At 38.5% G+C, this 27,531-nt stretch overlaps 1 protein-coding gene across 4 annotated transcripts in view; it reads left to right on the forward strand.

Moving 5' to 3' along the window:
* Nucleotides 1-2,435: 2,435 nt before the first annotated feature.
* Nucleotides 2,436-27,531, forward strand: part of LOC127620386 (phosphoprotein associated with glycosphingolipid-enriched microdomains 1-like) — an 80,952-nt gene continuing 55,856 nt past the window's right edge. For 2 of the 4 annotated variants that reach the window (XM_052093608.1, XM_052093610.1), the window contains exons 1-2: nt 2,436-2,676; nt 9,863-10,014. The gene's annotated coding sequence lies outside the window, so the exon portion shown is untranslated. The remainder of the gene's footprint in view (nt 2,677-9,862; nt 10,015-27,531) is intronic. The other 2 variants (XM_052093609.1, XM_052093611.1) reach the window with 1 other exon arrangement.

The raw sequence follows: 27,531 nt of genomic DNA on the forward strand, positions 1-27,531 counted from the left end.
CACTGAAATTCTCAGTAATATCAATTACATTGCATACTGTTCCTAAGGTTCGCTGGGTAGTGCATTGCAAATTGTAGATTTGTGTAAATTTAAACTGTATTCCTGAGTTTTTAGTATTTGCCATTGTATAGTGAATAAAAAGAAAATGGGCAGATAATCTGGTGACACTTTTAAGGTTCTGCCATAATTAAAATATTTTGTAATTTATTTTACCATAAATGTTATATTTTCAGTTGAACTAAATTATAGCCAGAATTATAGTCAGCTTTTCAGTATGGCATGTTTAAGGTCTGTGTTAAAAAAAAACTATTGTTTAAAAAAAAAAAAAAAAAGGATAGCTAATTGCATAATTTGATTTAAAAGAAAAATCCTAAAATATGATAATGGGATCAAATAGGAATCCATTAAACTGGATAAACTGATATTTTTATTTTTCATTTTATGTTTTCAGAATTTGAGTTTATCAAAATTATAATATTTGAAATTATTATTAGTATTTAAGCCTCAGAGACCCACTGTACCAAAATTGCAAAACTTATGTACTTATAAATATATGGACTGTCAGTGATAAAATTATGGAGTAAGGAGCTCTTGGCTCTGTATGATGTACAAAACTAGCTCAGATGGGACTTGTATAGCACATTTTAATTACCACAGAGTCAAGTCTTAACTATCACCAAAACAGAACGAGACATTTTTGTCTGGAAGCACTTTTCATGGTGAGTTCAAAACTTGCCGCTGGTGTTGACGCTCTGATGCAAATCATTAACACAGCTTCATGTTTGCTGTAACAAAGTAGATAGCCACAGTCTACAGGCAGATTAACATTGCGGATGATGAGAGTTTAAGAGATTTAATGTGCATTGCAATGAAAATGCAACCGATGGGTAAACTAGTTCTTTCAATTTAACCTCCCACTTAAACTTTTGGAAACATTTAATGCTACTTGATTTGGTGATATATTAGTGCATTTCTTCTGGAAGGCTTTGCTTGGAAAATGTTAATAAAGCATTATATTGTTACATATTGTATTGTTTTCTTTCCTAAGATGTAAATAAAATGCATTTTGACAAGAAAATAAGCATATATAGTGTCAAATTTCAGCACTTTCAAAATCTGTGATTAATCACACTTAACTACAAAAAATTATACGTTCAATCGCAAATAAAATTTGTAATCGACTGACAGCACTCTATATGTATACACCAATTAGCCACAACATTAAAACCACCTGCCTAATATTGTGTAGGTCCCCCCATGCTGCCAAAACAACGCCAACCCACATCTCAGAATAGCATTCTGAAATGATAGTCTTCTCACCACAATTGTACAGAGTGGTTATCTGAGTTACCGTAGACTTTGTCAGTTCAAACTAGTCTGGATGTTTTCTGTTGACCTCTCTCATCAACAAAGTCCACAGAACTGACGCTCGCTGGATTTTTATTTTTAAGTTTTTTTGGCATCATTCTGAATAAATTCTAGTGACTGTTGTGTATAAAAATCCTAGGAGATCAGCAGTTACAGAAATACTCAAATCATTCAGATACAGGTCAGGAGCTTCAATTAATGTTCACATCAACCATCAGAATAGGGAAAATGTGATCTCAATGATTTGGAGAGTGGCATGATTGTTGGTGCCAGATGGGCTGGATTGAGTATCTCCTGGGATTTTCACACACAGTCAAAAATTTTTACTCAGAATGGTGCCAAAAACAAAAAACATCCAGTGAGCTGCAGTTCTGTGGATGAAAACACTATGTTGATGAGAGAGATCAGACTGATTTGAACTGACAAAGTCTAACTCAGATAACCGCTCTGTACAGTTGTAGTGAGAAGAATATAACTCAGAATGCTATTCTGAGATGCGGGTTGCTGCTGCTTTGGTGGCATGAGGGGGATCTACACAATATTAGCAGGTAGTTTTAAAGTTGAGGCTGATTGGTGTGTGTGTATATAGCATTAAGAATGGCTAAATACTAGGAAGATCCTTTAAAGACCCTCAGGCAATATTTGTAAAGTGCAACTGTGTGTGTGTGTATATATATATATATATATATATATATATATATATATATATATATATATATATATATATATATATTGAAGAAAATACATAATAAACATCAATGACTGTGTAAAAAATATATATTACAAATCTCATTCCCATCCATCCTTTTCACAATCTTTTGCGATTTTCATTAGGTTTATAAGTATACCCCATCACGAGAAAGATTTTTCTCTGACTAAAAATAAAAAAGGATTATTTAAAAAACATCTGTAAAAGCAGCCACCTGAAAACACCCAGCATGCTTTGTTGCAGAGGCATAACGACATTGCGAAAGCAAAACTACACATCCCGTGACACACTGCGGTGCTGCGATCTGTCACTCCACCCCTCCTCATGTTTGAAGTGCAGCGGAGGACAGAGAGGGGGCTGGAGGGAGTCACAGCAGTAGCCTACCGGACCGGTGTGTTGTGTCTGGCACACTGTGCGCACTGCAGCTCTCAAGCTTCACAGAAACCAACATCGCAGTCTTTTCTTTATTATATTTGAAATACGGCATGTTGCTCGGGTCATTTGTTTGAGCGCGAGTGCTGTTTTGTGCTTACGGAACCTGCTCGCATCATATAAACTCGCAATTGGAGAAACAGCTGATCTACGGATGCTCGTCTCAGGTAAGCGCTCTAATAACAACACAGCCCACTACATGACTGGAAAAGTCATCTCTGTAATAAGAACACATTAAGATTGCCATTACGTAGTACAGTACACAAAACTTCTGTCAAAGCTTTATATGCCGCAGCATGTGAGAGAGGAGCACATATACTGTGTATATATATATATATCAAGGCCTATATGAGTATAATATTTATATATGAATATATATTAGCATACTCATCCTTTAATGTAACACTACAATAAGGTTTCATTTGACTTTCATAACTAGCTAACAAAGTTTAAATCTGTAATCTTACAGACCTGATCTGGTAACACAAGCATTATTACAAGACAGCGAAGAATCAAAGGCAAATGAAATTGATCTGTGTAATAAGTACTAGATTTGATTAAATGTGTTAAATACAAAATAGACAGCATGCGCTTCCTGAACTGTATCTTTTCTCTCTTGCATACTCATTGTTTGTAATTGATCTTTTACTTTTATTGTGTTTAATATTTCCTGCTAAGAATGATTGGTTATTGTCCATGGTTTGTTCCATGAGGTATGTAATAAAGGCTAAACACATATCGCGAATAACTCATCATTATGGTTAATAAGATTATCTGCCAGATGGTTATCAGCAAGTCAGCAAACTGAAAATGTTCCCTCTCAGCACAAATAAAGGCCATTGCGACATAACAGCAACATGACAGCTCTGTACGCAGACAACATAGCAGGTTTAAGTGATCACGATGTATTGTCTTAAATCCATTGGTTTCCCCAGATCAAAGAAGCATCTAGAAACAAAAACAGTTTGATTGAGGTCAGACAAAGTGTTGCGCTTGACAGAAAGCCTAGCCCTGCACGTTTATTAGACAGATAGTATTTTCCTGGTTAGCTGAGTGTAGCTTCAGGTTGTGTTCCATGCTTTGCACTGGCACTCACTGCTTTGCAGACAGCAATGGCATTCTTTATAATCACAGTGTCTGCACCTGTACTTAACATTGGAATTTCCCCAGATTAATTGTTATTATAAAGTGATACGTTCACCCAAAACTGAAAATTCATGACAGAATTTTAATTTCCAGTGAACCATTCCTTCAAGGTTCCACATCGCAGAACCCAGATTTCACAGTTTGGTATTCTTAGATGACCACAGCGCATTGTCATTTAAAGTTTTCTTTTGTTAGAAGGTTGGACTTTGTTCTGGCCTTAGGGGTGTTTCTCAAAACCAATGCAGATGAGCACCAGTGGAAGAAGGCTTTTGAATTTTGGAGATATCATTTACCACAGCTCTAGGGCTTTATAGAGTTTTGCTCATGAATGTCAAAAGAAAGGGTGGGAGTGGAAGATCTAAGTTTTCCTCAAAGGGTTGGAAACTTTAACGGAACAGAGCTGAGAACTAGTTTGAACTGTGCAGTTTGAAGCTGTTTTTCCTATTCAGAAGAAGTCTGATTGGATTTAGGGATGTTTCTACAGCTGTGGCTGGTATGCATTACCAGGGACACTTCGTCTGTAGGTCTCTTCTCAATTGGGGGGAAGCTAAATCCTGCCTAATAGGACACAAATGGGGTACCATGCCCTAATGGAATATAAATCCCCATAAATGGATATTCCTTATAGGATTGTTGGGCTTAATGTTATTGTTCAGCACTAGCCACTGCGTATCACTTCATTGCTAAGATACACAGCAGCAGAAGGCAAGATGTGCCATTCAATGCCTGCAAGTTGAATAGAACCAGATGTTCTGTTTTTGATCATTGAGGAACAAACAAGAATGCAACAATCTCAGGTGCTTTCGTTCTCTCTCAGTGTTTTTTTTTAAACAGTAAAAGTGGAGAACAAACATAAAGAAGGTCAGTGATAGGTTATGTCAGCGACCTGAGTATATCTGTAGTCAAGGAAACAGGATGTGCTCAGATTTATTTAAAATTCTGTGTTTTTACACTTACACTCAAACTCAAGAAAAAGTTTGTAGACTGAGATTCAAATAATTTTTTTTTTATAGCAAATGCAGATCCATTAAAAAACCTGAATACTTTTAAATCTGAAATGCTACTTCAAATGACAGAGTACTCTCATATTACTCAAGTGGTCTGTTTAATCAGCAGTTTAATCTATCTATGAGTCACAGGTAATAAATCTGTAATATCATATAATTAATTAACAAGTTAGTTGGCAATAGAACTACTTGAGAAAAAGAATACTCATTAAGAATGATTTAATGGTGTTGATGAGCTATTGATTTACTTTACCTTTGCATTGACTGTACACTTTTATACATACGGTAAGTCATTTTTTAAAAGCTTTTGAAATTATTGATCTTTTGGTAATTCATTGTTGATTTTCATTGACATGTTTACATGCACATCATTTTCCAATTAAGGCTCATATTCTGGTTAAGCCTTAAAGGGTTGGTTCACCCAAAATGAAAATTCTCTCATCATTTACTCACTCTTATGCATCCCAAACAAAGATTTTTAGGAGATCTTTTCAGCTCTGTGGGTCCTTACAATACAAGTTAATGGTTTACCAAGACTTTGAAGCTCCAAAAAGCACATAAAGGCAGCATGAAAGTGGTTTAAGCAATGTCTTCAGAAGCAATTCAGTTGGTTTTGCATGAAAACAGAAAAAAATATCACTTTTTTTCTGCTATAAATCTTGACATCAGCAGTCTCCTTGGCGATAATGATGACTCTAACACCATCTAGTGCTCTGTCTATGCATCAAACCCTAGGAAGTGTAATCAAGCTTGAAATAATGGTCGTGCCTAGAGACTGCAATGGCAAGATGTACAGTGAAAAGGGAGTTATATTTTGGACTGATCTCACCCAAAATTGATGGATCACTTCAGAAGACATTGATTAAACCACTGGAGTCTTATGGATTACTTTTATGCTGCTTTTTTGTGATTTTTGGACCTTCAACATTCTGGTCACCATTCACTTGCATTGTATGGACCTACAGATCTGAAATGTTCTTCTTAAAATCTTAATTTTTGTTCAGCAGAAGACAGAAATTAATTCACATCTAGGATGGCATGAGGGTGAGTAAATGATGAGGAACTTTCATTTTTGGGTAAACTATCCCTTTAATTCTGATAAATACATTTACATGCTCCAGTGCTAATGGAAGATTCCTGTGTAATGCATGTCATCAGCATGTTCTGAAAAAAACTTATTTTCCTGCCATTCTCTTGAGGAGCCACCACAACATTAAAATCACCTGCATAATATCGTGTAGGTCCCCCTCGTTCCGCCAAAACAGCTCTGACCCATCGAGGCATGGACTCCACAAGACCTCTTAAGGTGTCCTGGGTTATCTGACACAAAGGCATTAGCAGCAGATCCTTCAAGTCTTGTAAGTTGCGAGGTTGAACCTCCGTGGATTGGACTTCTTTGTCCAACACATCCCATAGATGCTCAGTCGGATTTACGTCTGGGGAATTTGGAGGCCAAGTCAACACATTGAACTCTTTGTCAAGTTCCTCAAACCATTCCTGATCAATTTTTGCAGTGTGACAGGGCGCATTATCCTGATGAAAGCGGCCACTGCCATCAGGGAATACCATTGCCATGAAGAGATGTACGTGGTCTGCAACAATCTTTAGGTTGGTAGTAACATCCACATGAATGCCAGGACCCAAGGTTTCTCAGCAGAACATTGCCCAGAGCATCACACTGCATCCGGCGGCCTGCCTTCTTCCCATAATGTATTCTGCTGCCATCTTTTCCCCAGGTAAACGGTACACACAAACCCATCCGTCCACATGATCTAAATGAAAATGCATCAGACCAGGCCACTTTCTTCCATTGCTCCATGGTCCAGTTCTGACGCTCACATGCCCTTTGTAGGCACTTTCGGTGGTGCACAGGGGTCAGCATGGGCACTCTGACCGCTCTGCAGCTACGCAACCCCATATTCATCAAGCTGCGATGCACTGTGTGTTCTGACACCTTTCTGTCATGACAACATTAAGTTTTCAGCTATTTATGCTACAGTAGCTCTTCTGTGGGATCGGACCAGATGGGCTAGCGTTTGCTCCCCATGCATATCAATGAGCCTTGGATGCCCTTGACCCTGTCGCCAGTTCACAGGTTGCCATTCCTTGGACCACTTTTGGTAGGTACTAACCACTGTATACCAGGAACACCTACAAGACCTCCCGTTTTGGAGATGCTCTGACCCAGTCATCTAGCCATCACAATTCGGCCCTTGTCAAAGTCGCTCAGATCCTTACTCTTGCCCATTTTTCCGGCTTCCAAAACATGAAATTCAAGAACTCACTGTTCACTTGCTGCCTAATATATCCCATTCCTTGACAGGTGCAATTGTAATGAGATAATCTATGTTATTAATTTCACCTGTCAGTGGTTTTAATGTTGTGGCTGATCAGTGTATAAGAGATGCTCACTCTGGCCATTTATATGATGCTTTTTTGTAATTTTATCAACAAATTAATTCTAATTCAAAAATGATGCTTGAAAAATGATGACAAAAATATTCAGTTTCTTCCTTACTCTTTTGAGTATTTATCGATTCTTTTGAAGCTTCAACTATCTTCGTCTCTGAAATACCTCAATTTGAGCATGCACTGATATAAATCAATATGGGGTTTAATTTGATATTCCGAATACAGTGTTTGCTGGGTTGCCAAAACAAAATTAATTATATTCATCTTGTGTTCAGCACTTTGTACGTGCTAAATATTTATCATGCGTTTGTGCAGCGTGACTGAAGCCTGGTTTTCCCGCTAGTGTGCTCAGAGTGATGCAACTTGAAATAAATGATAGAAATAAGGTGTTAATTAAATAAGTTTAGTTTGATTAAAAATAGCTCATATCCAATGTAAACATGAAATTAAATCATGTTATATATTAATTAAATGCAATTGTATAATAAACCAACTTCGAGCATGTGGATGACTGCATTCGTCACTGACCACCGAATACCATTTTTGACCCAGTAAAACCCTGTTATATGAGACAGAACTCTGATTGATACAGTCATATGCCAGATGTCTCTTTCAGATTTCTGGAAACTGGAATATTGGCTTAATCTGTTGAATGCCTTTATATGACGCATACATAATGCCAAATGTAAAATTCAGTCATTTGATGTGAAAACTGTAAAAGGTAGACTGGGGTTGTTTTGAAATCACAGATCCTGTAAAGGACATTGTGTGTAGTATGTCTAATGTTGTGTTTGACTTTGGAATCTCTATATTTCAATATTTTATACAGAGATGCTGTAAATCGTCACAACTGATAGCCCGTCAGAGACAGAGAGAGAATGATTACTAAGGATGTTACTTTGACTAAACTGTAACCTAGTCAGTCAGATAAGCAAATGATAAAAGCCCATTCAAATTTTGGAATTCACCAACAGAAGACAGCTTCCTGATGACATTATGAGATATTTCTGTGAAGAGCAAATCTACACAGGCTCAAATAATTCCTCGAGTTACAAGATAACTTTGATGAGAGGAGTTTTGCATACTAGATACTAATCTACAGAAACACAAAGAGGCTTAGTGTTCCAGCACTAAATAAGTACCAAAACATTAATGGGTGCATGTTCATTTCACAGAGAACAAATTAGGTAAAAGCGTTAAGTACTGTAACTGTGTTAAATAAATGTGATGCCATTAAACATATTGAAATAATAAAATTTATTTTAAATATGATAAATATTCATTATTCTAGAAACCTCAAAGTGAGTGTATATTGAAGGGTTTATGCTTCAACAATACAAAAGCAAATATGTATGTATGACCAATATCTCACTGAGTTACTCAAATGTAATTCTGAAATGTTAAGTCTCTGCTTCTGTCCGTTTTATGTGGAGCTGATAATGTGGCATGTCAGACATGTTTGTCATGTCATGACATGTCTGGTCCCAGACATTGCTTGCTCTGTTATCAAATGAGGGGGCAATAGTAATTTTACATTTACATTTTATGCATTTGGCAGACGCTTTTATCCAAAGCGACTTACAGTGCATTTATTACAGGGACAATCCCCCAGAGCAACCTGGAGTTAGGTGCCTTGCTCAAGGGCACAATAGTGGTGGCTGTGGGGATCGAACCAGCGACCTTCTGATAGACAGTTATGCGCTTTAGCCCACTACGCCAATACCACTAATATTCTCAGGATAACAGCGAGGTTTGTTTGATTGTTGTTTTGTTGACTCCACTCACTCACTCTACACTGCTTAAATAGAACTAGCTTCCATGCCGAGGAGGAAGTGTCTGGTTCATTCACATAAACAGAGCAAATTTAATTGAACTAAATGAGTGGTGCTGGGAAGAAATGAGTGGTTCTGGTAAGAAAAAAAAAGCTTCTGTAGAGCATGCATAAAGTGACACATCAAGATCACCCTGTGTATCATTTGCCCCTTCCCCTGGTGTGCGGTCATGCTGGAGATAACTGGCCTCTTACAATAATCTCACATGTACTCATGACTTCAGTGGGCTGACTTACAAAGCCACAGACAAACATGTTGCTGCTTTTTATGGATTTACATGCCGAGTCTCCTTTATTAAGCTTAAAAAATATAATATATTACATTCTGTTTTGATGCTCATCTTCTTTTGTGAATAACACAAATTCAATATCAATATTAGCTGAGAAAAGCCCAAATAAAGATAATTCTAAGACTACATTATTGTGGCATAGGAGAAAAGCATTGATTAGGCAGTATAAAAGTGGCTTTAGTAGTCAATATATTATTATTTTCATATAATTGAAAATTAGAGTATCACTACCCTCCAGGCCACGACAATCCATTTTACAACAGTGTTGACTTAGGGGCTGTTCATTCACTCATTCCATCAGCAGTACTTTTTTTTTAATTGTTGGTTTATGTACACATGCCTCACATGGATGTCAATCGCTGTCGTATATTGCTGTTTTTACAGTACTTCGCATGAACGCCACATTTTTAAGGTACTACAGGCTACAGAGGGCATGAATTTACATTATATGTTCCATTTTTATTGTGCTGTATTGTAATTAATAGTACTAAATAGAGGTACAGCAAGACAAAATGTATGTGCCAATACCGATTTCAACAGTTTGGTTGTTAGCTTTAACAAATTTGTATTTTTCCTTGCAGTGTCAAGCTTTACTTTACATTTACATTACATTTATGCATTTGGCAGACGCTTTTATCCAAAGCGACTTACAGTGCACTTATTACAGGGACAATCCCCCCGGAGCAACCTGGAGTTAAGTGCCTTGCTCAAGGGCCCAACAGTGGCATTTTGGTGGTGCTGGGGCTTGAACCCCCGACCTTCTGGTCAGTAACCCTGAACCTCAACCACTGAGCCACCACTGCCCCATTAAGCTTTAAGGTGAGTAATCAAATTAGTTGTCTCCAAAGTATACTTCATGCATCATTGTTGCTGATTGCTCAGCATACAGTATGGATGATGAAAATTGTGTCATCAAAACAGCCGCGTGACTTGCTAGATTTTCTTGACTCGCGCACGCGGTCCTCGTCTGTGTGCATTGTCTGCGCATGCACTGGCCATCGAGTTTTAAGTGTTTTAGATAGTTTCTCATCACGTGAGCACATGTGATACAGTGAGCACTGCCGGGATGAGACTTTTTAGCATGAGAGTGAATCTGCACTTCGTTTACTGATGATTGTATGTGGCAGGGCGGAGGGCGGGACCGGGTGTGTATGATCACGACCCGGCCCCGCCCACCGCCCTGCCACATTGTACTATTCTAAACTGTATATAATGCTGAAAATAATGTATAATAATGCTAAGGGTCCTGATATTTGATAGTCCTGATAATGCCAAATGTAATGTCTGATTACTGAAAAAATAACATGAATCATAATAAAACCTACTACTTCACTCAATAACATTTCGGAATTTATTATATATTTTATTATATATTTATTAGTATTATAACCCATATTTTTTTTATTAATGACCAGTTTGACATTATAATATGACACAGTATTATTATTATTTTGAGGATTTGTTGTATACAATAGTAAGATACTGTATATCTGTCTTATTTATTTCACCTAATATTAATTTCACCTTATATTCTGACATTGCAGTGCATTGCTCATCATTTTGCAGAAGGTTGTATTTTTTGTAAGCATCATAGGCAACATTCGTAACAGTATTGTAACAGTGAACATACAATGCACGGTGGCCCCTCAACACACTAGAGAAACATTGCTGTTTATCAAGTGCTGAAACTTGACTTGGTGCACAACAATTCGGAATGATGTTAAACATTGTATCAGTCACTTCTTTGGAACCTGGACTTATAGAAACATAAGAAAACAATGGAAAAACAGAGCAGATGCATGCAAAACACATTTGGTTTGAACGGCCCCTAATCCGTTCACACGTGGGCAAAACAAGTCCAGGGCCCAACGCAATTGTGTGCAATTGTGGCAAAACCTTATTTTACTGGATAAGCATACACAAAAATTTTAAATGTATTTTTGAAAAGGATACTTTAGAAACATGTAACCAGTGACAATAATATTGGAAGTTTTGTGAGAGCATAGAATTGTGGATTCAGTACCGTAAACTAAATCAATTAAATGACATTTTATCCCCTTTTTCTCCAAATTTGGCATGCCCAATTCCCACTACTTAGTAGGTCCTCATGGTGTAGTGGTTACTCACCTGGTGGTGGAGGACAAGTCTCAGTTACCTCCGCTTCTGAGATGGTCAATCTGTGCATCTTATCACGTGGCTCGTTGTGCGCGACCCTGCGAAGACTCACAGCATGGGAGGCTCATGCTATTCTCCACGATCCACGCACAACTTACCATGCGCCCCATTGAGAGCGAGAACCACTCTTCGCGACGACGGCGAGGTTACCCCACTTCCCTAGCAACTGGGCCAATTTGGTTGCTTAGGAGACCTGGCTGGAGTCACTAACCACACCCTGGATTCGAACTTGCAACTCTAGGGGTGGTAGTAGTAGTAATTTAAAAAAATATATTTATTTATCTGATTAATCGAAGAAATAATCGAAGATTAATCAATTATCAAAATAATCGTTAGTTGCAGCAGGACACAGCAGCACACATACACTGTAATATATTCATCACACTGTGACCACACGACCACCACACCTGACACTGCAATGAAATCATAAGCATAATGTTGGGAGAAAAGCATGTACACATAGTTTTTCATTTCTAAAAAAACAGATAGGCTTTATTCTGTGACTGTTCTGAAGCAGGCAGCATGTAAGGTCATTGTTTGTCTGTCTCTCTATGTGTATGGCTGAATGGTTAGTTAAGGCAGAGAGGCTGAAACCCCTCTGTGTGTCATATAAACCCACTGGCTACATGCCAAACCTGGTCTACAGTGATTCAGACTTCCCACAGACCCAACATTCAGTCTAAAACCCTCTCCGTGAAACTAATCATAAACATAAAGGTAGACAAGGTGCTTAAAACTATTCACAGCAGTTGTTTCAAGACCAAAAGATTGACCTTCCATAAACACTAGTACTTCATGAATAGTATAATCATGGGAAGCGAATCAATGGGTTGGCTCCATAGTAGAGCTGAAATGATTGACAACTTCCAGATGCACTCTGAACTTTCTAAACAGCTTCAGGTGATGTAGATCACCTTTCCACGGATCACGGTAGATCATGGTTGCTGCAACTAGATTATAACGTGATGGCTCGCGACTTATTGTATCATAATATATGTGTCACTGTGCATTTCTTATCCACTTAACCACCGGCGCATCCTGCTGGATATTTTTGCCATTTTGGGGCATACAGATAAGTGTAAGACATACACTCACAATAACAACAAAACCTTGTGCTTTGTAAAATAAAGACAATAAAAAGGGTGAGCTTTCAGCAGACTCTGGGTTTGCGAGCATACGTCACAAAAAAGGAACTGAAACTCTGCGAATACTTATCACACAAACATGAAACATATGTCTAAAGAAAGCTTAAGATTTCTATTATTAAATAAAACAATTCAAATTAAAACAAACATTCTCATGCAATGTAATCTGTATGAAACAAAGCGATGTACATGTTTCAGCTGGGACTACGATGAACATTTGTATTTTGAAGAGAGACTTGATCCAGACGAGGATACAATTTTGGAAGTCATTTAGTTTTCTTTAATTGACATGCTATTTTATATAAACATGTTCATATTTTACTAGTGGGACTGTTTACAGACTTGCCAGACAGGATTCAGAGTATTGACATTTGAAATATGACTTCTAATAAGCAAGATTTAGTTACAGTTAAATGCTGTTTCGGCTAAAGCAGGTATTTAAATTGTATTATGTATAAATGCTGTATGATATAAATATATGATATGTAATATGATATAAAAATAATATGAATGTTTAGAATATATGTTATCTAGTGTTTATGCTGCCTCATTATCATCAACATCAACAACATCATTATCATCAACAAAGCTTGTGCTTGCAAATATGTGTTCAGGTTAAATGAGTAAAATGCACTTTAAATATGACCATATTAGAAAATCAGCATCTTATAATGATTTCTGAAGGATCATGTGACAATGACAACAGCAATAATGATGCTGAAAATTCAGCTTTGATCACAAATTGCATTTTACAATATATTCAAATAGAAAACAGTTCTTTTAAATTGTAAAAATAGTTCACACAATGTTTTTACTGTATTTTGGATTAAAAAAAAAAAGCAGCCTTGGTGAGCAGAAAAGACTTCCTCTAAAACTTTTACATGGTAGTGTAGGTCTAAAATTAAGTAAAGTCTTTATGTAACGAAAATGTATAGTCAGATTACTTCTTTTAACTTAAAACATGATTTTGATCATTAAGTCTCCTCACATTCATTCTCTTTCTGTCACATTCCTCAGTGATAGGACCAGGGGAGGGTCTTTTGTCTCCTCAGGTGTGAATTGCAATCAATATTCATGAGCATTCACGCCTCCTCGCATATTACCATGCGCCTCCTCGCATATTACCTTTCTAACACAAAAATTGTCTTACAAAAGTTAAATTACTATATTGTTTTGTATGAATGAGTGATCAGGATGGTTTTCACAAGCTCTAGGCTACAAGATCCAGTTCTCAAAAGGCTTGTGGATAAATGTTTAGTATGTGTTATATGGCCTTATTTCAATGACTTACAATTTTTTTCAAAAACCACGCATAAAATGTATTTTCCTCTATTTTCCTCTATTAAAACCTCTACATACATGTTGCTCACATATTATTGTTGCCCAGTTTGTGCTGAATACAGTGTTATCAGACTTTAGCCATTAATATGTTTTTAAGCAACTGAAAAAAGCACAAATGACAAGGCGTGTCAAAACTTCTCCAGGGCCCAAAACACCCTCAGAACCCAGAGGGTTAAACACTTAAATACAAAATACACTTATATTTAAGATACATTCTCTTAAAGCAAGTCTAAATATCTTATTTGTTGCTCCTCAAGTAAATGTATCTTGTTTTAAGGATTTTTAGAAAAGGATTTTTGGAAAACAAGACAAAAACATTGATATTGATAACAATAGGATTTTTTGAAGTGAATTTCTTTACTGAATTAAACTTAAAAAATATTTTTTTCCCTTTAAATCAGTGAATGTCATTTAGAGATATTTTTATTAGATTTTGCCCTCTTTATTGTTAGTAAGCTTGTTTAATACAACCTTTTAAGTTTAAGAGGTTAAAAAAGGTTAAGAGCAAATGATTAACCGTTGCAATAATCGTTGAATAATTGTTCTAATATTAGATTAATCGATTATCAAAATAATCATTAGTTGCAGCCCTGCTTGGCAGGTTGTTTTATTGTTGTGGCTGATCGGTGTATGCCTCTATGCAGCCTAGACTTTTTTTTTATTAACAAGCCCTCCCTTTTTCTCTTCCTTACGGAAATGTGCCGTTATCTACAGAGTGCATTTTAATAAAAGGCCTTGAAAAACAATAGCTAGCTAACAGAGAGCTGCCCAAGCCATCTTTACGCCCAAAAGACTTAAAAGAACAACAGTATTTTTATGCCCTGGCCCTTCACTTTGGAGTGACACTGGATCAACAGGACTTTTAAGAACAGGAAGTGGTTGAGAGGTTGGCAGTTGTGCTGTCTGATGGGTGGCTTTGGAACACAGGATACCTTTGCTGGAAATTATGCAAGAAGGCTGCTATGGGTAGGAAATGTAATGTTTAGTGTTTCTGAAATAGCATGCAGAAGTGAAAGACCTTATGAAATAGCTTGACGACTGCAGTAGTATTTCCTGTGTTGACATACTGCACCTTATGGAACAGTCTTTGCATCTGGAGCATGCCTATTATGCCTTAAAATGCTGTCTAGGTAGGTTTTGGAACAGAGTTGCAAATTGCAATCACTTTTAAAAAGATGAAACTGGATTGCAGAATTATGTCAAGTCATTTTTATTCCTATAGAGCTTTTCAAAACACAAATCGTTTAAAAGCAGCTTTACAGAAAATTATGCTGTAATATCTGTACTTTTTTTAAGTTCTCATTGAGCGGTTTAAATGAAAAATGTTTGCTCACAGGGACCCTAAAGACAAATCATTTTTAAAGCATGATTTTCAAGTTTTTCCTTTATTTTCATTTGAATTTTCTGTAAAGCTGCTTTGAAACAATGTGTGTTTTGAAAAGCTCTATAGGAATATAAATGAATTTTACACATTCATTACTCCCAATTTACTCATATATTTACGAAAGTTTCATGAATGAGGCCCAAATATATTAGTTACCTATGTGTAATACAAGTCATGTATTATTTGAGTAAGATGAGTAGACTCAATGTTTAAAACGAAAGGATATTCTTTGGACCATACGATTAATGATTAAGTGTCTTTGAAGTCCATCCCAAATTGTCTGTGGCAGTGCTTGTGTCACTTGCTCTGATAATGGTCCTGTAATATGAATAGGCCACATCATCGCATTTCCCTCATCATTTTGCTTTCAACAGTGTGTGTCACGGCAAGTCAGTAATGGGAGTGAGTAACAGCACATTAAAATGATCCGATTAGGGCCATTACCCATGTTATTTTATTATTTGTGACCGCTGTGCCCATCTCTGGGGTTGTTTTCCAACATAGAGTACAGTAGTGAGTAGGACATTAACTCTCCATTTAAAAGTGTTTGTAAGCAATATGAAAAGCAGGGGCTGGTGGCTTGCCAGAGCTAGACATTATGGAAATGTGCTGTGTTCAGCCTTGGACAATAGCTTGGGGCTCCATTGTGGACCGATTGTGAATCAAAGTACAAGCTTTGGGAAAGGACACCCACTCTAAAAGACCATGTGACTGACATCCCAGTAATGCATTGGCTTTGGTACGAACTGAAGGCATGCTTTGCTAAAATGGAAAACTGTATTTTTCAGTTTGCTCTTTAAAAGTTTAGGAAACCAAAATTGGCTTTCAATTAAATCCCATTGCTGTCTAGCTGAAAAAATTGCTATATCAAAGAGGTCTTTTTTCGGACTTTTCTCTCCAGTGGGTTATTATCTGAAACATGTTCCCGGTCCTACTTTTGAGTCTTGAGGTTCCTTGGTATGTCAAATGTTCCTGTGAGGGGGCTGCCCTCCGGGGAAAAGAGTCCTTTATTGTGTTTTTTTGTATGCACACTAATTAGTGTGACAGCCTTGGTCTACAGCCCATGGGTTAAATTGGGCCAGTACGGTCCGGAACGGTGTTCTGGCACCTTCAATTCCAAAAAAACAAAACAAAATGCTTGTTTGTCAAGCCATCCCATTTATTGTATTCTTTGTTGAGGTTTTTGTTTGATTCATTTGACACATTCCATCTCTATTTATTTATCATACAAGTTAATTATGCTTCACTCTAGTCTGTTGCTGGCTTGTAGAGTCAGCATTTATGGGAGCAGCATGAGACTGCGTGCCCCCGCAAATAGATGCGTGTTTCGCTTCTGTACCATGCCATGGTCCAATCTCTATTTCAAAGAATTGTATCAACTGCTCACCCATTTCATCTTTGATACACTGATATATAGTAACGATTTTGTTTAGTAGTTCAAAATTTGTATACATGAAGGGGTTTTGAATCCAAAATCACTCACATCCAAAGCATCAATAATATTGATCAATATATCATACAACCTAAGATCAAATGACCACTCGACCAACACACATGTGTTAATGTTATGTGTTCTCCATTTTTGCTGATGTGGTTTTTTTTCTTTTGGAAAAAATATTTAGCAAATTTACAGTGGGATTCACTTGTGAAAATGCTTCTTCATGCCACAGTGAAGAATTTTAAACTCTTTTATAATTGAATGCAAATGTTTTCATTACAATATGAGTAAAAGGTAGTTGTGTAGAAGGTGTTTGTTTCCCCCGTTAAGAAAAATGTACTTTTACTTTTAAATTGTTACATAATTAGATTTAAGTTTAGCTTGTTCTATAACAGGGGTGGGCAACTATGTTGGTAAATAAAACATTTTATTCTCAAAAATTATTATTTTATTCTCCATTTACACGCTAAAAGGATCCTGATATGGGCCTTGTCAATGGTTTGACTTTCCATTCAGCACACAACTGATTATAACAGGCTGAGGCTGTATGACTGTGGTAAATGATTACTGCAAGAGTTAGATTAACATACAGGTGCAAAGGGACTTTGTAAATTGAAAATACATATAAATATTTGTCTCTTGCTTGCTTTTGCTAGGGTGTCAATGATTACCCCTTCAAGTGTCAGTGATGCTGAGATCTACTTGCCCTAGGTTGAGGGTTGGTCATCTTATAGAACATACCTGGGCAACTTACAGCCCGCGGGCCGAATCCTGCCCTCCACATGGTTTAATGTGGCCCGTGGCTCTTTTATCCTAAAAGCATTTATTTTTAGAATATGTATTTTACAAAAATACTTTTGTATAATTTTTACATTTTTTTATGGGGGGTTGCGACATCACCCAAATGTAGGATTCCCCCGCCTCCAAAATCCCAATTTAACCTGCTACAGCCATTATTAAAATGATAAAGGCCTCCGTTTCTGATGCTTTCAATACTATTTGCTCTACAAAACAATTACTGGTCATGCTAAAGGATTGGTGGTGAGGATTATGCTAATTCATACCAATGTGATATTGTGAATGAGTAATATTCTATAACTCTTCTGAATTAATCAGTCTCTCTCTCTCTCTCGCTCTCTCTCTCTCACTCACTCTCTCTCATAAGTTCCTTATGCTTGTATGCCTGGATAATCTGTCCAAATGATACCAGTGTTTGTCAGTGATTGCCTAATGGAGCAGCCCCCTCTCTCTTTTTCATTTTTCTGGATCTGATAGATGCAGATGGTCTGAAAGAGCTGCAGTTTTCTCTCTTGCTGGCTTAGTTAAATGAATACAGCAACACATTTTATCAGACCAGACTCCTATAAGATTTTCTGATGCAGTCTTTGCCATTATCTTTAATCATTGTGTCAAAGGTAATGCTGCTATAAAATGCTGTTTTAGAGTTGAACTTTTGATCCAGCCAGTTGGATAATGTGTAACCTTTAATCATATTCCTCAGCTCTCTTAAAGTTCTTCCGCTGTAGCTCCCAAGTCTCCCTTAAGCTTGTGCACCAGTTCAAACGTATTAAAACTTGGCATATCAAGTCATGACAGATTTCTCTCCAATGACACCAAATGTCATCGTTTGTACTTTTTCTCTTAACCAATCAAGTCACATTAAGTTTAAAAATGCGAAGCGCAAATGAGATATGGGCAATATTTAAAGTAAATAATGACAATTTTGGTCTGTTTCTTACACAAAGCTTTTTTATGCCCTCAAAAGACTATAGCAAATGAGTTGTATATACAATTTGTAAGGCCGAAGCATACGCTACGCTAGAACGTGAACTCAAAGGCTTCTAGCTCAGTTTTGTGCGTTGTTGCTATCCGAATTGTGTAAGACTGCAAATTCATAACTCAACTAAAGTGCGTTGCATTCTCTACATTGCCACAAGGGGCGCCATAGTGTACATTTAGTTACAATAGTGTGAACTGTCCATTTCTACAGTGAGTTTTCTCATTCAAGCCAACTATTGTCATGTTTTGGAACAGGTTGAAGAGAATATTGCTGAGCGAGGTCTATGGGCCTCATTCATGAAACTTTTGTAAATATGTTAGTAAATTGGGAGTAATGAATGCCTAAAATGAACCTTTACGAAAACTTTCCTCCCGATTCACAAATGCTGCTTACACCCCAGATTTGTTCGTAAATGCATGTATGTTGGTTAATTCCAAACATTCGTAAATAGGGGGCGTGTTCACGTTCAGTCACAATTATCATAATCCACTGCCATGAAATTGCCATGTAAGGAATGAAACAGGCTCGCTAGTAAATGCTGTTAACATCTATGTGGAACAGGAATGAATGTAGTGCATTCACATCATAACATTTTGATTAAAATAACACAATAGCATCTCAAAGAAAGTGAGGAACTTATTGCGTGTTTTTCTATCCTCGGATGCTCTTTTGTGAACAGTTCAAAAAGTCAATAAAAGTGGTTTGAAATGAGTGTAAAAAATGTTCAGCCCACCTAGGATGTCCACCACCATTAACCTTCTCTGGAGTGCATCGCCTGCACCATTTGTGAAAATTCTGGGGTAAATCATGATGGTGACAGAGATATACTTGCAAATGGAAGAATCTTCAGAGAAATTAATAGAATGCCTGAAGAAGATCTTTGCCCGAAACGGTATATGATTACAGATTTGCAACTTATACGACAATGTGCAATGCACATTTACCATGTTATCGTATCCTCAACAAGTAACGTTAGAGGGGAGTTTTTTTCACATCTTTCCATAAACTCTTCACCCCATGTAAAGCACTTCTTCTGGATATATGATTTAAAATGAATGAAGCAGAGTTGGGAATTAACTATACTTTAAAGAAATAAATGCAAGCATCAAACAAATGTTTCTATTTTAAGTATAGGATATGGTTTAATAAGAAATCAAATCTTTTTTTGTAATAATTTATTTTATTTGTTTAAGGTTAATTTAGCAAATGTAACTTAAATACTTACTGTATTTCATTTCACTTTATCAAAACATAAACATGGCAGCTTGTTTGAAAGAACATAACCTATTCAGATGTCTTACGCATGACTTTGAAGCAAATGTTAATATTGTTCGTACCAACTAATATTTTGAAAATATGAACATTTTCATGATCTGAGACTTTACTTGTGTGAATGAATGTGGCCCAATATATTTAGCTACTTACCTGAATAACAACAACACGTACAGTTTTATGGCAAAAACATACCTCACTTGGGTACTGAAGTTGGTTTCTGCCACAGTAAAGCAAGGACGCATTTTAAGTGTGTTCATTCACCAGTGTTGGCAACGCATTAGCCAAGTGCTCACATTTGCGTATACGTACTTACGCTAAGTATTTTTCTGGTGTTATGGCACTTTTATGGTGCTTTTTTCCTAGTCACTGTATGCTTTAATTGTATAGAAAAGAGCAGCTTGAACATTTTTGTTCTGTGGATGAAAGAATGGCATACAGGTTACAACAATATGATGAAAATGATGACAGATTTTTAATTAACTTTAAGCTTATAGGTGAGCATTTAAGGCAAAGGTCAAATATATGGTTTGGTGAAGGCTAGATCACTGTCTTTTAGATACTACTGATCTCAAAACTGAGCTCCAGTTACCAAGGCTGTGAATTCTCTGGAGCAGAGAGCCCCATTGAGCACTATTTTCAAATAATGAGGAAGCATGTGCTTTTGCAGAACAGAAGAGAAAGCAGAAGACAGCCTGTGGAAAACCTTTGTTTGTACTAATCTAAGGAGAAGTTCAAACCAGGACGTTCCTAGCTGTCATAGTATCCATACTACCTCATGTGAATTTTGATATTTCACAGGTAATTATAATCAAAACATTTAGAGGCTCAGAAAGGAAGAAAGAGGAGGGGGAGGTTGGGTGACTCAGGGCTTTTTTTGATATAGCAGAAAATGGAGAACAAATGCTGGTAGGAAGTAAAAATGGAATGGACTGCTGTTCTGAGGTCAGTGATTCAGGATGAACAGAGGGGAAATCCCAACGATAATAACACACCAGGAGATGACTGAGAGAGACCTTACAAAAGAAAATAGGGTTATGTAGGGCAAGGCATTGGTTTATTATTTTTTCATTTAATGTTTTCAGAGCTTTCCAGAGGGCTTCACTTAACTCAACAATCTCTATGCTAATTTTCATGCGTAGACACATTTTGGGCCAGGCAACACATTTTTGATTTCAGACTTTAAACAGTTTAGGGCTGGCCACTATTTAAAGGTGTATCGTGTCATTTCTACGCCACTGTCAACACCAAATGTCATAGCAAACATAATGGCTGTTTTCAAACAGGTTTCCCCAACACTCCCCCTGTCCTCCATTGAGGAACCAGGTGTAAATGCTTCTTGTTTTACAAACCTAATTGACTGGCAGTATTAAAATAGTCTGCATTTGACTGATACTAAACAGTACTACTGATGTTTATTTAGCTGTTTATTTGATTTTTATTCTTTATTTAAATGGTCATCAATTGACTGATACTAAACATACAGAACTGAGGTTTATTTAGCTATTTATTGTATTTTTGTTTATTATTTTAGTGTTAATTTCTAGAATTTGTTGACAATGTATAATAATAATGTAAAATATTCTTTGATAATAATATTTGTTTAAAAAAAGCAGCTTTCTGAGTACCTTTACATAGTCATATCAGTGCAAAATCGGTGCACAATCCACATAGTTTTCATTCCAGCTCAAAAATTAACTATATCGGGTCAGTCGGTATCGTATTGGTCTAAAAAAATCCCATAACGGTCAAGCTCTAATCACATTACTATACCTACTTTTTGCTAAATTATTTGTAACACTTTCTATAAATTGTAATTGTAACCACAATTATAATACATTATTATACTTACCTATTCATAGTTATACCTTAGAGTATAAAGTATTAGAACACATTCCACTACATAATATTTTATCTGCAGTTAAGTTATAACGTATTATATTTGTAACATATATTAGGTGTGTTTTATAGGTAAAACTATAAAGGCAATGTCTTCCTGGTGAAATTCATATCAGAAGTAAAACAAAGTTTATAAGTTCATAGGCACTGACGTTTTTGCCTTGTTCCCCGCACAATGCTATTTTATGTCATCTAAACAAATGGACCTGAAGAGGACATGAGTTAACATGTGAGCCGAAAGTGAACCTTCGGGCTCACATGTTTTTGTGACACCACAAAAACCAATTACATCAATCAATCTGGTTTTCTGAGAAATCAACCTAGGAATGGCTTACTTATAGTTTACTCCACACATTAAACTGTGATAGGAGAAATTATTTTTACATAAAAAAAATTACACAGCCCCTCAGATTAAGGGGTTGGAAGAGTTTCTCTTACATATCCCCCTCTTTCTCAATCACATTCCTTCAAAATTCAGACAGGCCATTAGAGACCTTCGCTTTTCATTGCCTTCTAGGTTTATAAGTGAAGGAAAGCATAGGCATATAAATCCTCAGCTAACCTGTCTGTCATGTTTTTCTGTGAGAAAATAAAAATTTTCTCTCTTGACCCATTTGTCATTGGACAGGAGCATGAAATAACAGGACCCTATAACACATACACACACTAAATAAATTCACAATAACACACACTCCCCTTGACTTTGAAATTCCACTGCAGCTGTTCTTGCCTTTTAACTGCCGCTTAGCAGAAATAATTGGTTCAGAACGTTCCGGAGAGTGACTTTGCGACCAAATCTCAGTGAGAGCCAAGAGGCCAGCAAGAGGAACAGACCATCAAAACAGATGCCTCATGTTCCCTCCAAAACTACTGTGAATGAGCCTTTATGGTTTGGACTGGTGCTAAAATCTGTCACATTACACTTGCACTTTTTCTTCATTCTGATTTCTCACAAAACACACAGTTCTCCATCATTTAAAGGGATATTTTACCCCTCAAAAATGTATTCTTTGATTATTTACTCACCCTCATGTTTTTCGAAACATGAATTTGGCTATTTTTTTACCGTGGAACACAAAACAACAACAGTTCATAGTGACTACATCTGACAAGCTTAAAAAAATGACCAAAGAACATCATAGAAGTATCAGTTTTTCTATATGCGCCATGCTTTAGTTGAACGTCTTTGTCTGCTGCAGCAAGATCTCGTGCAGAAGCACCATGTTTTTAAGACACTTTGTCAAGTTAAAAAGAACATAAACTTTTAAAAACGTGTCTGGAGACACCTGCGTTCTGCTTTATTCATTACATACATCTAGCTTTTTAGTGCAAGAATGCATTCGATCTGAAGACCCCTTAAGAGTTCAAGGTGAGTCAAATGCTATTAAGTTGTTTTACATGCACTTTAAGTATGTTTTGGTATGATTCATCTGTTGCTAATGGTTCTCACGAACATGCTTGACCCATTGTCTGTTTATTTAATGTGCTTTCTTTTGATCTCTCTAATTACTTAGCCTGTCTGTGCTGGGATTTAAGGAGGATGCAGTTATTTTTTTGATGACATGACCTGTGTGTTTTGCATTTTAATGCAGAGTAATGGAGCTGCTCAGAGATGGGTGGGTAGATAGATGCCCACTGTTTGCCAGATGGGCACTCAGAGTCTCCATTCACCTTTTAATCCCTGAGTTAGCATTCCCGACAGCAATCCCAGAGAGCTATCCAAGTTTGAAATTTTGGCCAAAGTGTTGGAGGGTTTGGGAAACTTTTACCCAAAATAAACTGACTTTTGAATCTGTATGTTTTTTTTTAGGCTGGGAATGTTTCGTAGTTGACAATAATTTGGGTGTACTAGCATGCACCATAAATTTTATGTTCTCTTTTTTGTGGTTAAAGGAATTTCCTGTATTTCCTGTTTCCATTTTATTGAGAAGAAAAGTTTACATTAACATGAAAAAAGGAAATTTTGATTCCCAGAGAAGAATTGTATTACTCAAAGATTCCTCTTTTGTTGCTCATGAGACTCAATTGAGGTATCAACTGACTCCAACTGAACTAATATTCCTTAGGAGATATAGAAAATAGAAAGAAAAAAAGAATTGATGAATACAGAGCTATGACTTTTTTTGAGGCTAGCATAGAGATAATTTGGTCTTGGAAGAATTTTATGAGAAATGTTCATGAGTATGAATGAGTTCATATTGAAATCTTGACTTTTGGTTGCACACTTTGGTACTTTGGCAGATCTGAGCACAGTTTGAGGCATTGTTGAGATTGAAACTCTAGAGGACACATATGTGAGATTACTGATAGTCTCCATTTGATTATATTTAATCGCATTGCTGTCTATGATAAACAATGAAGATATTACAATGATTTGATTTGTGCCCCCTATAGATTTGGTCTCTGATGCTTTCTTTGTACCAGCTCTAGGGTTAATGTTGGCAGCTGTGGCAGCCATAAAGTTAAGGATTATAGGAGAGTAATAAGAAATGAAAAGGGGTGGCCACTCATAGCATGGTACTTCCTTGTCAGTGTCAACTCTTGTTTTTCAAAGGGTTTCAGTGATTGGACACAGATGTAGCAGCTGGAAATAGACCATAGCCAAACTGTGTTTTATACTTCCACATGCCAACATGACACTTTATTTCCACATTCTCTGGTGTATCACTGAGTTACATTGTGTTGCAACATCCATTCAAGGCCCAGTCAAACTTAATTTGAGGCTTAATTAACTGTGTAGTGTGAATTAGTTTTGTATGGGAAGTAAAGTGCCACTGTCTCTCTAACAGTGCAGACCATTATCTCAGAGGGCCAGACAGATGGGAGACAGATTTACATCACCAGCCATAGTCCATCACTAGTGATCACAGCATCACGCAGAACGTTTGCAGGAAGGAGTCAAGAGAAAGAGGATCTAAATGCAGGCTTATTTAATAAAAAGGAAAATAAACACAGGAAACTAAAACATGAAATCAGAACAAAACGTTACATCCATGAAGGGTAACAACTGACAAAGAACACAGGAAAACGTCTCGGGTTATGACTATAACCCTTGTTCCCTGAGAAGGGAACGAGACACTGCGTCGTTGAAAACGACTCTTTGGGGAACGCTCCTTAGCGTGCGCCTCTGAATTATGAATGAAACTATTCCAATCTTGATTGGTGTTGCGTCATGGCGTAACATGTGACGGCATAACCGGATGCATAAAAGTGACGCCGGTACACATACACATTAGCCTAGCGATGAAGCAAGCCGCTCTCAGGCCTTGAGGGCGTGGCAGGGCGACGCAGTGTCTCGTTCCCTTCTCAGGGAACAAGGGTTATAGTCATAACCCGAGGCGTTCCCTTCGAGGGAACTCGCACTGCGTCGTTGAAAACGACTCTTTGGGGAACGAATGCCCACTAGGCCACGCACCGAAAAAAGGCCTGCCCTAGGGTGAAACTGAACTCAGGCACTCAGCTAGGGCGAGAGCACACGTCGCCAGGCGTACTAGGGAGGTGCAGACTGTAAAACCTGATGAAAGTGTGCGGGGTAGCCCAACCGGCTGCCTCACAGATCTCCTGGAGGGGTACTCCCGATAAGAGAGCCCTAGAGGACGCCATGCCTCTAGTTGAATGAGCCCTCACGGCCAAAGGTGAAGGCAAATTAGCACCTTGTAGGCGAGATAATAGCCTGAACAATCCAATTACTAATGGTTTGTTTCGAGGCAGGAGCCCCTTCTTAGGTGACCCAAAGCACACTAACAGTTGGTCCGACCTCCTCCAAGAAGAGGACCTCTCGAGGTAAACACTCAAAGCTCTGACAGGGCAGAGCAAATGGAGCCTCTCTTCTTCTGCCGACACATGAGGTGGAGGATAAAAAGCCTGCAGGACCGTGAGACCGTGCCGTGTTAGGCGGCACCTTAGGCACATAGCCAGGTCTCGGGTGTAAAATGGCTTTAACTCCGCCAGGGGCAAACTCCAAGCAAGCTGGCGTCACTGCCAGGGCTTGAAGATCACCCACCCTCTTTAGAGAGGTAATAGCTAAGAGAAAAGCCATCTTGAGCGTCAGGTCCTTGGGCTGAAGCTGACTGAAGGGGTTCGAAGGGGGCCAGGGATAACCCTTCGAGAACCACCGCCAGGTCCCAGGCAGGAACCCTGGACCTGGTTGTCAGTCTCATCCTCCATGTACCACGGAGAAAACGAATGACCAGCTGGTGCCTCCCAGAGGCCCATCACTCAGTGGTGCATGGAGCGCGAAATGGCAGCCACGTACACCTTAAGTGTGGAAGGGAGAGACCACAGAGAAGCGATCTTGAAGAAACTCCAGAACTGAAGCCACCGGGCAGTTAACTGGATCTAATTCATGTTCTCTACACCAAGTGGAGAACACATTCCACTTGAGGCCATATAATCTCCTAGTAGATGGAGCCCTAGAGCTAAGTATGGTTTCAACCACCCCGCTGATAGACCAGCATTTAGGTACTGAACCCCTCAGGGGCCAGACCCACAGTTTCCACAGCTCTGGGCGAGGGTGGAAGACTGTGCCCCCGCCTGAGACAACAGATCCCTCCTCAGAGGAATCTGCCATGGCGGAGCTATCAGGAGTGAAATTATGTCTGAGAACCATACTCGGGCCGGCCACATGGGGGCAACCAGAAGTAGACTGATGCCCTCTTGGCGGACCCTTTCCAGGACTCCGGGAGCAGAGCGATCGGGAAATGCGTACAGGCTGAAGCCTCGGCCAAGCCTGTACCATGGCGTCCAACCCCAGTGGGGCTGGATGTGAGAGGGAGAACCAAAGTGGACAGTGGGGCGTCTCTCGAGACGCGAATAGATCCACTTCTGATGGTCCAAATTTGTCCCATATCAACTTCACCTCTGGATGAAGTCTCCATTCCCGGGCCTCAGCCCCTGCCTCGACAGGATGTCTGCTCCCTGATTCTGAACCCCGGAATATACATGCTCTGATAGACAGTATTTTCCCTTGGGACCAAAGAATTATCTGATGCGCCAGTCTGCACAGAGGCGCGATCTGAGTCCTCCTTGTCGGTTCAGATAAGCTACCACTGATGTATTGTCCGAGCGTACTAGGACATGGTAACCTTTGATGTCTGGAAGGAAGCTCCTCAGAGCCCTGAACACAGCCAACATCTCTAGACAGTTTATGTGCCAAGAATGATGATGGTCCTGCCACAGACCCCTAGCAAAGCGGCCGTCCATGACCAGCGCCCCAGCCAGTGAGGGAGGCGTCTGTCGAAGCGGTTTTCCGGCGACATGGCGCTCCCAACACTGGCCCTAGGGACAGGAACCAAGGTTTCTTCCATATTAGCAGAGAACGAAGGCATCTGCGCATTACTCTGATTATACTGAAATGGATTCCCCTTGGGGAAAACACCTTGGCTTTCAGCCACCACTGGAGGGGCCTCATGTGTAGAAGGCCCAAAGGTATCAAGTTGGATGCAGCTGCCATGAGGCCCAGCAGTCTTTGAAACTGCTTTACAGTGATGGCCTGGCCTAGTTTTAACCCGGACACCATCGCCAGAACGGACTCGATACGTGCAGGAGACATGCGTGCCTGCATCTTAACAGAGTCCCACACAACACCCAGAAACGTTGTGCACTGGGATGGTTGTAACACACTCTTTTGTGTTGAGTCTCAACCCCAAACTTCGAATATGGCCAAGGGCGACATCTCGATGCCGAACCGCCATTTCTCGAGACTGGGCCAGAATGAGCCAGTCATCGATAAAATTCAGTATCGCGGATGCCCTGAAGTCTCAGAGGAGCAGGAGCTGCATCCATACATTTGGTGAATGTGCGGGGAGAGAGTGCTAGGCGAGCGGAAGAACCCGATATTGGTAAGCTTAGCCCCGAGCGAACCTCAGGAACCTCCTGTGACATGGAAGGATGGGTACATGAA

This window comes from Xyrauchen texanus, chromosome 26 (assembly GCF_025860055.1).
Source record: "Xyrauchen texanus isolate HMW12.3.18 chromosome 26, RBS_HiC_50CHRs, whole genome shotgun sequence".
Classification (NCBI taxonomy): domain Eukaryota; kingdom Metazoa; phylum Chordata; class Actinopteri; order Cypriniformes; family Catostomidae; genus Xyrauchen; species Xyrauchen texanus.